The sequence below is a fragment of the Ziziphus jujuba genome, chromosome 1 (genome assembly GCF_031755915.1).
Source record: "Ziziphus jujuba cultivar Dongzao chromosome 1, ASM3175591v1".
Taxonomy (NCBI): domain Eukaryota; kingdom Viridiplantae; phylum Streptophyta; class Magnoliopsida; order Rosales; family Rhamnaceae; genus Ziziphus; species Ziziphus jujuba.
The window spans coordinates 15,522,796-15,528,795 of record NC_083379.1 but is presented as its reverse complement, the minus strand read 5'-3'; positions in this window follow the sequence as shown (position 1 = coordinate 15,528,795).

Sequence of the window (6,000 nt, the reverse complement as noted above, 5' to 3'; positions counted from 1 at the left end):
TTGACGTTTTTAAAATTTGATATTGGTATAAGTTATTCAATAATAAATATTAATGCAAACGTTAAAATTGCGTTAACTCTCTAATAATATAAATTAAAAAATGATATATATTTTTTTAAAATTATTAAATGTGATAGGATCTACTTCTACGAGCTGAAAAACAAAATATAATAATTTAAATATTAAATTAGAGAAAGAGTATTAATGGCGGTGAGCCACACAAATTTGATTATTGTGGGCCATTACCAAAATTTGGTTACTTAACGTTAAAAATACAATTATCAAATTTTATACCAGAGTTTTGTTATACATTATTATTTTGTATGTTAAATTTTAATTAAAATATTTAATTTAATTTTTTATTTTAATATTTTAAAAATGAATTCCTTAATAATATGGAATTGAAAAGCTAAAAGCCTCTTTCTATATCAAAATTTTGGCATTTCCGTCAGACTCAGAGATGCTTCCGCTGTATAAATTATAGTAGTAAATAATAATAAAAAGGTTTGCATTATTTATCAGAGGAAACATCCAAATTCCAAACGTCAATACCCATTCTCCATTAAACTACTAAGATTTTCAAACCCAACAGCAAACAAAATCAGCAGAGAAGGAAAAGACAGAGGTGACTCAGATTTTCGTTGACAATACGATATTACCCACGTGGCTTACTTCCATGACGTAGAAATTTGGTGATGGTTAGGTAATTGGACAGCCAGGATTTAAGAAAATATTGAGCAGACCAGCCATTTTTCTTCTTCTTCTTGATCATCATCATTATTATAATAATAATAATAATAACTATTATTATTATTATTTATTGGGCATGAGATTTGCTACACATCTTTCAGACATTTTTCGTATACCCACACCACAAGTTAGTTCAAAGATACTTTTTTTATTTCAACCAAAAAAAAAAAAAATTGTTGAATAACACTTTTTACACATTTATTATAAAAATTTAACTCATTTTTTTTTCTCCAACTTACGTTCCATTGGGTTCCGTTAAAAAAATTAAAAAAAAAAAAGAAGAAGAAAAAAAAAAAAGTAAGGTTTCTTTGGGGTAACAACGCTTTTTTTTTTTTTTTTTGGGTGACAACAACCTTGATAATTCCTTGGTGCGACAAGTCATCGTCGAGTCTATTTTTCCAACAACTCAGCCTTTATTCGATTCCAATTTTCCTTTGTCTATTTACGCGGTTCAAACTGATTTCTCTTAAATTTCAAACCCATTTATGACCGACAAGTGCTTGACAGTCTGCAAGATATGTATAGTTTGAAAATAAAAATATCATTTTTATTTTGTTTATTTTTTTTTATATGGCAAGAAAGACGCAAGAATAGTATGTAAATATATATTTCCATCATTCATTGTCAAACTGAACGGCAAATTTGTATCCGGATTTTGGCTGATCATTATTTGCAATAGTAGATTGGTGGAATATATATATATATATATATATATGTAAAAGAAATTATCCGGATAAAAACAATTAGATTTTGAAGATTTCCGGATTTGAAGTTTTAATTGTCTTAAGTTAAAAATTTGTTGTGTTTGGCTTGATATGGAGACGTATTATTAGTCAACTCTTTAATAGTCTAAGGTTTTGGGATAATTATTATTAAACAGAGGTGCATACGTATACAGCTAGTATTATTCTTTATTATATTTGACTTGCTATATCTCTATTTATACATATGGTATTGGATCTATTGCTTAATATTTTAATTTCTTAATGAGAATAATTACTTTAATTAACATATTGTCTGCATTTGATATAGATGAAGCAATTTATTGACACAATTTTCAACTAGGGAAAAGTTTTACAATAATTTATATTGAGAGGATGAATTATATTGAGGATGAATTCTTTTCCTTTCTTAGGGTTTCTTGTCAAGTAGGTCATACCTGAAAGAAAAAATAGACTTGGTTCAAATGGAAGAGCATTCTCCTGTCCCTGTTCAAAGTTTGAATTTTTTTCCCATTTATATATAAGATATATATTACTATATATTTATATACGTAACAACTATCTAACTTGTTAAATTAGTTCTTAAGTTTTTGAACCTTCTTGAGACCATATTATCACCATAATTAAACTGCATGTGCGAGGTTAGACTTCCATTGTCTTAGGTCAAGAATAATGTCCGATCCAACCAAATTTTGCAAAATTACTGCTTTTGCTTTGAAATTTCAATTTTCAAATATTAAATATATTAGAAAAATGTTCGGGTTAAGATGACCTGAATTTTTTAAAATTAAATCTTAAATCCTGATTTTTGATTTTTTATCCTTAGAGCTGGATTTTATCATTTTGCTATCCAAGTGATGGAACTAAAGGTCATGATTTAAAAAAAAAAAAAAGATTGTTTTTACTTGACTAACTAATATACAATTCACCAAGAGAATTTATTTAAAGTAATATTAATAGCTAATTAATTAATTACATGTCAAAGAATGATTCTCCAAGTCTTACATTTCAGTCGAAAAACACTGCATCTGTACATATCAAAACTGAATCAGAATATAGAATGGGGGTTTCTTTATTTTTCTAGGATGGATATTTCTATGTATTTTCTGGTCAGACTAAGACACGTTGAGAAACCAACAGGAAAATGGAATATAGTGTTTAAAAAATTCAATATAACTAGTTGGACGGTTCAAAAGACAAAATCAAAAAGGAAAAGCGCCAGAGACTGGGCAAAGACAATTAGCAAATGATAGTGGACTTAAAATTAGAATCCCTGATCGGCCTAAGAATAGTTTATAAATAATATAATTAATAAATATTATATAATAATAATAATAATAATAATAAATTTAAGTAATATATATTAACACATAGAGAGAGATGTTGGATAGGAAGGGGAACCAAAAAAGCGAATCGTTTCATACTATTTTCATGGGATTTGTCTGAAATTGAAGACCTGCTTTTGTCGACCAAGTCCATGATGGGGTGACAAATACTTTTGAGATACAAATGAAAAATTCGTGGTTAGGATTTGGTTGGGTTTCCATGCAAGTTGGCTTTTCACCAAAGTTTGCGCATGGAATTTTATAGGAGCAACTTATTTTTCGCAGACCAAGTAATCAACCGGAACTACACGGTAACACGCATATCATATTTTATGCCCAAAAAGAAGTACATAGAACTTTGTTTGGAACTTTTCAAGGCCCCTAACCGCGAACCCCATTCATTTCATCTATATATATATATATATTTCTCTTTGTATTCTAATTCTTTTATGTTCTTACTTTATGTAATATGGAGCACCGCTATAGACTTGAACTCTTTCACGGTCCAAACAAGATTACAGTTGTGCACAGCTAATTTTGTCTAAAAATTAACTATCTCACCATGTGATCAAAGTGATCTTCTATATTTTTTTTTGCCCCTTTTTCTGTTACATTATTTTATCTTTATCAAGCCTTTTTGTGCTTTTGTTGAATGGCACTGCAAATTTTATTGTATTTTTATTCGGAAATGAATATATATATATATATATATTATGCTTTTTATATCCATACTGTTAAGGCTGTGAGCGAAAATTGATTCCATATAACTTAATAATTCTGAGATTTAAGTAAACCAAATGTATTAAAATGTAATTGATCTTATTAAATAAGATCGAAAATTTTTTATTTTAAAAATGTGTTTGAAATTAAGAATGCTTTTAATAAGGGAAGGAAAAGTGAAAAGAAAAGAATTAATTCATTTTTGACCAGTAAAAAGTGTGGAAAAAAACTAAAAACATATACTAAGGATAAGGGTATAAAATATATTAGATCATCTAGAAACTTTGAATGTTACATGAAAATATATGAATGTTTCCTTTTTTTTCTTTTTTGTTTTTCCCTTCAATTTCATTTTACAACTCCAAACATATACAATAGATTGCAAGAAAATTGTTTTATAGGTTAGTGAGGATCCATCATTGTAAGGTTTCAAAAATTGAATAAGAAACTAAATACTTAAAAAAAGAAAAAGAAAAGAACTGTTTCTTATAAAATAAAATAAACTCTTTATTTCATTTTTTTATAATGAAATTTCCATTAACAAACCCTCCATCAACAATAAGGTTTAGTGTTTCCTACCAATTAAATCCTTAGCCATCATAGATTTCTGGTTAAAATTTAAAAACTAAATGCAAAATAATAAAATTAATTAAAATGATATAATCTCTCTCTCTCTCTCTCTCTCTCTCTCTCTATACATATATATATATATATATATATTCTCTTATCCAGGGTTTCCATTTTTTTTTTAATTTTTTTGTAGAAATTTCCCTATGGTTTGATTTTTTATTTCTACATACTTATCCTTCATTTTCACTTCTAGCTGAAACTTCCGTTTGAATGTTATATTATTTTAAATTCCCCCCGTTTCTTAGCATGAAATATAAAATTGGATAAAAATTGATGGGTGGATTGAGAAAAATAATTAAAGTACTATAGCATGTGTTTTCAATTCAATAAAAAGGTAGCAATTAGAGGCTCAAAAATTTAATTTTTAAAAATTTTATAATTTAAACGTTGTTGTTATAAAATCCAATTATTTTATTTTAGACATCAATGAGATGGTGAATTTTATTAGTGCGATTTCAGTTTATTATACTTTTCCACTTTAAATGTTTTTATTCAGTTTTCTATTTCGTTCTAAAAAATGAAGAAATTGTATATAAAATTAAATTTTAAATGGAATTTTCGCAAAAAAATAAAAATGAAAATGTAAATAAGCAAAACTTAAAAAAATCAATCTACGAAGGAAATCTGTGCAAAAAATGAAAATAGAATGCAAAAGTTTTAAACTACAAGAAAAGTTTTGAAACTATCCCATCATTATTTAATTGAATAGATTAAAGTAAAATACAATATGTGAAACTTTTTATGGAGTGCAAATTTCGTCTTGGCCAAACTTGGCCCATCGAGCAATACAAAAATAAACATTTAACTTGTTTATTATTCTTGTTTCAAAAAAAAAAAAAAATGATTTTTATCCTAAAAATTAATTTCTATTTAACTACATAGTCTTGACAGGCCGCTGTGAAGGATTTTAGTTTCTATTAGCCCTAATGCCATTCTAAACAATGGTTGCGGCGGGAAAATAGTGTATTTAATTATAAATAAATTTTATAAACAATTTGGTGCCTCTAGCAACCCCAAAAAATGTATATCTATCTTGACCTATTGGCAGAGAAATCTATCTTTTTGTAAGATTAATACCATGTACAATATTTTATATTTAAAATAAAAATAGCTTAATGATGTCATTTTTATTGAAAAAAAAATGATGTTATTCTGAAAAGAATATTTTGACCATTCAAAATAATTTCTTTAATCCATTAGAATGGGACCTTACTATAAAATACCTCAAGAATTAATAGTGATTTTTACTATTCTTTTTTGGTAGAATATCGGTTCATTGTTCTTTTAAAACCAAATCATTCCACATAATGATGCAAATTAAGTGGCATGTATCCAACACTTTCAAAAGTTTCTTATTCATCAAAAAAAAAAAAAAATATCGTTTTCAAAGTTTCTTCAAGTAAAAAGCTCTTCAATTAATAGGATAAAATTATCAAGACTCAAGAGGATCTTCCCCTTCATTACCCCCCCAAAAAAAAAAAAATAAAAAAATAAAAAAAAAAATTAGCTCCTTTACTATCTAACTGGATTAAAGCCTTTCTTTAGTGGGCTTGGGTCGTCTCCATCATTACCCAAAAAAATTATCTCCTTCGCTATCTAACTGGATTAAAGCCTTTCTTTAGTGGGCTTGGGTATTCTCCATCATTACCCAAAAAAATTATCTCCTTCACTGTCTAACTGGATTAGAGCCTTTCTTTAGTGGGCTTAGGTTTTCCTTAGCCTTTCTGTATGAAGCATAGGCAGCCTTTACTTGAGGCTTTCAAGGCCAGCCTGCTCGGCCCTTTTGAGTTGTAACCCAAATCCTAAGCGTTTAGGTTTTCAGGGCCCAGTTGTTAATATTTCAGTGTTAAAAT